This window comes from Microcebus murinus, chromosome 11 (assembly GCF_040939455.1).
Source record: "Microcebus murinus isolate Inina chromosome 11, M.murinus_Inina_mat1.0, whole genome shotgun sequence".
Lineage (NCBI taxonomy): Eukaryota > Metazoa > Chordata > Mammalia > Primates > Cheirogaleidae > Microcebus > Microcebus murinus.
The window spans coordinates 42,141,198-42,149,612 of NC_134114.1; the positions used below are offsets into that span (position 1 = coordinate 42,141,198).

Consider the following 8,415-nt stretch of genomic DNA (forward strand, 5'->3'; position numbering starts at 1 on the left):
AAGGGAGGAAGGGAGGAAAGAAGAAAGGAAGAAAAGATTCCATTTATAAACCTCAGACAAAACAAAAATGAAAACAAAACAAAAAATAGCCAATATGAGCCAAGTCGCAGATTTACCTGTATTCTTTCAGAGAGTACAATCCAAATTCCCATGTGGCCAATTAGCAATCTTTTCTTTCCATTATTACACCAAGCAAGACAAGTTAAATGTGCATAGTAAATGTGCTTTGCAAAATTTCTCCCGTTATTTACTCCACCAGAGGAAGCCCATTTTAATGCAACCTTTACTATTTTTTAAGGACAAGTGGGAGGGTGGGGTGGGTTCTACCTCAACTGCTTTTTGTGTATTTGAAAGGAATGCTGTTTAGTGCCGTCTTTCTTTTCAAAAAGAAACAGGTCTTTGAGAACAAGAGAACCCTTGCTATACATCCCTTTCCTGTGGCTGCTAGTACCAGCCCATTTGCAATAGGAGTTTCACATAATGCAATTTATTAAATCCACGTTTCCTGCCAGATATTGCTTTATGTGCATATGTTCTTTTGTTTCCTTGCTAACATTTTTACAACTCAGAAATCATTCTTTCTGGTATAACTGAAGGAAATGGATATTAAAATCAGATCAGCTAAAGATTTTATGGACTTGGAAAGCTGCCAATCAATGCTGTAAAATAAAGCATATTATGCAGCTGATATCATCAAATCTATCCTATGCAGTTTTCATGTTGCTGGGGGTGGGGTGCGAGCAGTGAAGGTGGCTCTGCTGGAACAATTGAATGGGACAGACAGTGAAAGGATTAGATGAATTGTGGAATTTGAAAATGGGGACAATTTACACTAAAGAATTGTTTTCAAAGACTTCATAACCTCCAAGGCATTTTTCAGTTAGGTAACTTTTGAATTACAGCTGGAGGTGATGTTCTTGGAGCTGCCTCTGAAAGCTGAAATCTCAAGATGCCTGCAGCGTGCCCTTCCCAAACCCACAACTTTGTCATTTTCTCAGGCAGAGACACAAACACTCAAGCGACTACGGTAATATGTGTGTGTGTGTGTGTGTGTGTGTGTGTGTGTGTGTGTGTGTGTGTGAGAGAGAGAGAGAGAGAGACGCGCACACACAGAGGGACGGGGGAGGGGTGATCGTTGCTCTGCAGCAGCTCCTTTGAAGTGTTTAATTCCTCTCTTATGATCTATTCATCAACACCACATTTAAACATATCAGTTTTAGCTCAGCAGTTTCATTCTCAGTGGCTCATGTGGCTCAGGGCCTCTGTCCAGCACCTGGGTGGCGCACTTTGTTTCATCTGAATTCAGAAATATTAACAAAATCAAATTCTTTCTTACTTTCTTTCTTCTCCCCCCACCTCCCTGGGTCTAGGCTAAAGAGCTCGCGGCGGTGTGCGCCCGAGCGAGCGTGTGCACAGGAGCGCGGTGTGCCTGTCTTGTTAAAATACAGGAAACGTACAAAAAGAAAGAAAAGTGCAGCTGGAGCCTCAGCGTCCCTCTTTGCTTTCTTTCCCTCCCCACCCCCTACCCGCCCGCCCGCACCGGCTTTTAATTTTCAAAGGCACTGCAATTGCTTGGTGTGGTTTCAAGAGCTGGGGTGCCATTCTCCCAGATGATGACTGTGCTGACGTCAATGGCATTCTTATCATGCCGAGTGCGACATCAGAAACCAGCCCTCAGAGGCTCCTCTTATTCACAGCGTCTGGGCTCCGCGCAAAACGTGGACTGGATTTCTGAAGTGCAAAGGACTGCCTTCTCCCAACTAGCTCTGCACTCAGCAAGAAAGCCGCCTTCTCTCCGCAGCTTGCCTGTTCAGACTTTGCTCCTTAGTGTCCTCTCCTGCAAGGACCTCCTGAAGGAGAAGACAGGGCTAAGTGGATCACAGAGCTTCCTCTTGCGTCTCAGCTTCTAGAGCCCTGTGTATGCGTGTGTCCCTCTGCCAAGGTTAGAGAAAAGTTGATGCTGCTTCTGATCATTCTTAAGGTTTTACTAAAGCCTTTGATATGAGGCAGTTCCCCCTACATAGTGGGCAAGACCCTCTTGTTTAAGTGCTCCTAGCTTATTCTCTGGGCCATAACCAGAGCCCAGGTCCTCAAATCAAGCCTGTATCCACTTGAGACTGCAGCAAGCACCCCTCTCCTCCTTTTTTATTAATAAGAAAGATAAAAATAGGAGGTTGGGAGAAGAGGGGAAATAATCATGGCTAAATAATAATAATAGCAGAATAGGAAAACAGTATCACTGAGAATGAAACATTTTATTTTAAACTTCACCCATGACTTTTTAAAAGGCCTGATCTCAAAGGCCAAAATTTATAAGGGAGTCACTGGATACTACACCCATTATGCACTTCCCACCCTGCAGTTTGGGGGCAGCTATTATAGTGATGATGAAACTGTCTCCATTTGTATCAGAGTTTATGATGACCCAAATCTACCCCAAAACATTTGGGAAATGTCCATAGTTCAAATCAAGACATTTAAAGAGTCAAGGTCATTTTGTATGATGACTAAATGGTCGTGTCTAGGTAGATTTCATCTGCCCAATCTTTGACACAAATAGATAAACATTATCTTGGTATCTACCCACCAAATAATGATGAAGATTACTGTTGAAGATTATTAAACCACCCATAGTAAGCTTATTAGGAGCAACTGTTCTAGAGAGAAGCCTATTTAACAAATTAAGAAATGTACAATGTAGTTCCATCTAGAACTTCTTTTTAGACTCATAACATAGAAAGGATATCAGCGTACATTTCGTTTAACGCTTTTACCTTCAATTGAGAAAACTGAGGCCCACAGGTTGTTTTGTGATTTACTCAAGGTCTCACGACTATTAAGTGGCAGGACTGACAAACTTAAGCTGTCTCTTTCTAAATGGTATACTCTTCCCACTACAAACCCTTTCTCCTGATTATTGAAAACCTACTGACTGAGCCTTAAACACAAGTGCCTAGGAAGTTTTCATTTTTCATTTAAATCTGAACAATAATTCTGGATTTCTTAAAGTGATTTTTTTCAGACATTTTTAGATGAACAGAGTTCTAATAAATTTCTATTTTGTTTTCAGTGGGTTTCACAATTAGTGAAAAGATCATTAAGCAGAATGGAACAAAATAATACATGTTGGAATACCTGAAATTTAGGTGATTTTTTAAAAAATGATGATGGGCTTGGGGAAGAAATGGCAAAGATTTACATGGGCTCCAAATATATAAGCTTCCTGGGCCCCAATCATCATTCTGCCTCAGTTGCTATGTAGTTTCCACCATGCTTTGTAACATTGTTTACTACTGTAATTTATTTGCTCCCTAAGTCTAGCCATTGACTTAATGTGCAATCACAAATATAGTAATGTGATCTTCATAGTTACTTTACTCCCGACCTACTTGTAGTTTTGCTTTCTCTTCAGAGAACTATGGCTGCTTCTATATGTCACCTTTTGCTACTCTCATTCTGACAGATGTGCTTCACATTCTGATCCAGAATGGAGAAGAGGTAGGGCAGAGTTAAGAGACCCTGGCTTTAGCATCAGACAGACCTGAGCTGGAAACCTGGCTTAACCACTTGCTACCATATAATTTTAGGATATTTCTTAACTTCTCAGAGCCTCAGTTTCCTTATCTGCAAAATAGGAATAATGACCCCTACCTTGCAGTGTTATTGAAAGGGTTAGAGGTGATGTCTATGATGTCTAAACTTCCATCATAATGTTTAAGGGATAATGACATTAATGATGATTTTTATAAAAATAAGTGGGGAGAATCATAAAATTGGTAAAAACTAAAGTAGAACAAAGAAAGGACAGATAGCATTTCCCTCCTTGCAACCAGAGTTAGATCCTCAGTGCCACTAAAATTGGAAGAGCAATGTTTATTTAAATAATTTTTCCAGTGAAAAACTAATTATCTGAACCAAATATATTGAGCATCAGCCTGCATTATGAATTTCCATAAAATGTTAATGGAATGCATTTTGCACTGAGTATCTGATTACAATTGGATGTCAAATAGCTACAAAACCTAATCGTGCTCTTAAAAACTGTCTCTTCTCCCTAGGACTAACTGTCAATATTCATCTAGGTGATAAATAGCTTTGTATACACTGAGATAAAAAGCCGAATCAATTCCTTAAACTGGAAGGCAGAACCACATTAATGGCACAGGGTTTGGGAAAGCGTAGTTGTCCATTTGTGAGATAAACCACAGGGTTTCATAAAGTACATTTTTACTCAATACTACGTTATCACACAATTGAGTTTATTTCATTAATAACAAAATTTATCAAAATTAAAGTCCTTTCCCGTTGGCAGAAATCAATAACAATATAAATAAAATAGTAATAGCATTTTAACTCAGAAACAAATGACAGCCCTGCCTGTTTAAGTTGGCTCATCGCAGATTTCATAAGTGAAACTGGAGTGGTCTGCGTAAGTTCTAGGTTGGATATGAATCAGGGAAGCCCAGATGTCAAAAGCGTGTGTGATTCAGCAGAGGGTATTCATGGTGGTGATTTAGCCCTAAACCAATCAATTCTGCCTAGGGCAATGGAGAAAAACAGTTCTTTTTTTTTTTTTTTTGAGACAGAGTCTCGCTTTGTTGCCCAGGCTAGAGAGAGTGCCGTGGCGTCAGCCTAGCTCACAGCAACCTCAAACTCCTGGGCTCGAGTGATCCTTCTGCCTCAGCCTCCCGGGTAGCTGGGACTACAGGCATGCGCCACCATGCCCGGCTAATTTTTTATATATATATATCAGTTGGCCAATTAATTTCTTTCTATTTTATAGTAGAGACGGGGTCTCGCTCTTGCTCAGGCTGGTTTCGAACTCCTGACCTTGAGCAATCCGCCCGCCTCGGCCTCCCAAGAGCTAGGATTACAGGCGTGAGCCACAGCGCCCGGCCGAAAAACAGTTCTTGTTTCTAATGTAATCGTCCAGCCTTGTCTAGCCTTTCCTACGTAATGAAGATTTTGCACCCAGTCAGTATCTCAGTCAACTTTAAATGTTTGACATCCCTTCTGCTTCATTCAAGCAAATGGAAAGAAAGGTTTTAGTCATATCTAATGACTCTAAACTACCAAGTAAAGTTAAAATGCAAAGTTGATCATGTCGTTGCCTTCCTTAAAACCATTCATTAGTGATGCTCCATTCACCTAACTGTGCCCTGAGCAGTCAGGATTGTTTCAACTTGAGAAAAGGGCACCATTTTCTAATTCATCCTGCCAGGGGGACAGCCCTTTGGAATCTGTCTGCCCAGAGATGGTCCCTTTTAAAAATATACACAGATGCCTTAAATATACAAAAGGCACAGGGAAGTCCTCTCAGGTCTCAGTTTAATGCTGATTTCTGATTTGGTTACATGCTCTCACAGCAACTTGTACTTTGCATTCATGGTGCTTAAGGCATTTCAATAATATATTTTCTTTAATTTTTCTTTGCCCTACTAGAGTGTAAGGTAGGAATTGTGACTATATTGTTCACCTATGTGTCGTCCCCAATTCCTTAGCCTAGCACCTGGGACACAAGTAGTTGGCCAATAAAAAAAAGTTATATAAAGTTAGGTTGTTATGTTCAATAGTTGCTATGGTTTGCACTAGAAGTTATTTTGAAAGTATATGAAATAATTCTGTCCTCAGAAATGACTTTATTGTGGTCGTTCCCAAACACCATAGGTATGTGGTGTTTCAAACAAAGTTTTACTGGGCCTTAGGGAAATTTAAAGAAATACAAATAAGGCCAATGTAACATGCTTATATATACATATTAATGAGCAATTTCTACATCCCCCTATGGGGGATGATTGCTGTTTGTGTCCTTATTGTTTTGTGATATTAAATGTGGATAGCATGTAGGACATAAAAGTCCTAATATGGAATCATGGTTCTAGTATCTGGTAGTAGTTCTGTTGAAAATAGCTTTATTTGGTAAAAATGAAGAGTTGGTAATCCTTTGTTGGGCCCCACAATTTTTTATTTTGAAATTCCAAAGTCTGGGAACCACTGACTTTGCAGAATTTTCCCATCAGATCCCAGACTTGAGGGTTTTTAGGACGCATGTTTTAGTTTCTAATCGGATGTGGCTCCAATTTACAATCTTTCCTTCTTTTACTTCCCATCCTTATTTTTGATTTTTCTGATACTTCCCACACTGTGCCATTTCCTAACTTTATTATTATTGATGTGCAATTCTGTATATCACAAAGCTAATATATAGTTTATTTTACTCTAAGAGATTTAAAAATTTTAATCATATACATTATAATAATGGGCCTGGTACAGTCACCCACCATTTACTGGGATAACATAAGGTATAACCTTTAAAGGTAAAAGTAACTAGGTTTCAGTTGCACACATAGGACTCCCCAATGGTGCGCCAATGAGTGGGGATTATAGCTGAGCCAAAATACTGATTTCTCTCAGCTCTTGTAGCAAGTGGGTGGGACATTGAACACAAGCCACATCCTTTATTTAATATAGTTTTACTAGAAATATAATTATTGATGTGTGCCATGAAGGGAAAAAGTATGGGAAGTGCTGACCTAAATAACCTTTATATTATGAATACATGTGAAAATTACAATCAACAATATTAAATCTCAAATTACTCAGTGGACCTTATTCAATAGTATAATAATATTTCAAATTCCATCTTCCATTACAGTACATTTTCAGGTATAGTTTTTTAAAAATAGCTAATATAAAGGAAGCCTGCAATTAATGAACACATGAAAATAAAACTAGCTTAATCTTCCTTTAAAGAAAAGCTCCTATTGCTTTTCCAGTTACATATACAGGCATGGACTTCATGGTATCTAGGACATGTTGATAATATTAACATTTCCACTTGATTGTGGGAAATGGCATTCATTTTCAGCTCTTCTTAGGAGTATTATTAACCTGATGGTCAATATGATATACTAGAAATGTCCTTGTTAGTCAAAACCCACAAGCTGTAGAAATTATCATGTTGTTAAATGTGTTCATCCTGATTTGACAATGGTAACAAATCAACTTTGTTCTGCTAAACGAAGATCATCCCATTTCACCATAAATTTCTTTATTTGTTTTTCTAAAATTAGTATTACGATTGGTATATGTCAAAGAATACATTATGCTCATTCAACTCTGTTTTTCCATTCTCTTATGATTTGGGGAATTGAAAAACTCATCTCAAAGATTTCTGTGAGTGTCTCTCTCTCTATATATATACACACTCAGACACACACATGATCTCTGAAAATCTTGTCATGTGCATGAAACAGAAAAAGAAAAAGGTAGATATTTTGGTATAAACATGAAACAGAAAAGAACTCCTTCCTCACTACTACTCATAGCTAGAATTCATGCTTTTCTAGTAGGAACAGTAAAATAGGTGCTGATCCTATGGCATAGGAGACCAGTGGTGTTAGATGTTAAAAGACATGGATTCAAACTGAAGCTTTGCCACTTCCTGGCTTTGTGAACACAGGCAAGTTACTTCGCCTCTTTAAGTCTCAGTTTTCTCATCTGTAAAATGGAGTTCACAGAATTGTGAGGATTCAATAAGATAATTTATTCGAAGCATTTGGCAGAAAACCTGGTATAAATCAGGCATTCAAGCAACAGAAGATACTGCACTAAAGTACAGTGCACTATATCAGGACATTAGAAAGGCTTAATTTAATTAATCTCTGGTCTGATCCAGTATGATTCTGCCAGTAAACTGTAGTCGAGTGCATTTGGCCTGGCTTAGGGCTTCCCTAGATCAGCTCTGCCTTGGGCTTAAGCAACTTTCCCAGCTTCCTGGCCATACACAGCAGCCCCAGGAAAGAGCTGGTTATCATGGAAATTGCCTCACCTTTTCTGCCTGCCTGTCCTGGAGGGACTGGCCTGGGTGATGGCTTCTGACTTGCCAAGAACCACTGAGCTGCCTGTGAGGTACATAGATGCCACGGATTCCCCCGGGACTTCTGGGAGGGTTGAGCAAGTAGAAGATCCTGAGGAGCAAACTTTGGCCAATGAGAGACAAAAGGTATGTGGGCAGAAAAACTGCTCACCCTTTCTCCCCCACATGGAATGTTCGAAGACACAATGGTTCTGTATAGCCTCACAGGAAACTTCTCTCATCACTTAACAACCAGTGTTTTTGCAAAGCTGTAAAATGCCTGGCAATGCATTACCTTGCATTTTATTTCTCTTCTTCCCTACTGCTGGTCCTCTCTCTCACCCCACTCCACATTCACTTTCCTGGGATTTGCATGACTCTACCTCCCTCATAAAGTGCTAGCCTGTAGGCTATTTCTAGGGAATTGGAGCTAAGACTACAAGATTTAGAAAAAAGATGAAGCAACTAGAGTAAAAGAATGAGAGAGAGAGAAGAATTATTAATACTTGACATCAATTCTATTTATCTCTGATTCCTTGGATTCCCCCAGCAGTGGA

At 39.4% G+C, this 8,415-nt stretch overlaps 1 protein-coding gene across 6 annotated transcripts in view; it reads right to left on the reverse strand.

The window, feature by feature from the left end:
- Positions 1-8,415, reverse strand: part of PDE4D (phosphodiesterase 4D) — a 1,055,987-nt gene that overhangs the window by 144,446 nt on the left and 903,126 nt on the right. The window lies entirely within an intron of this gene.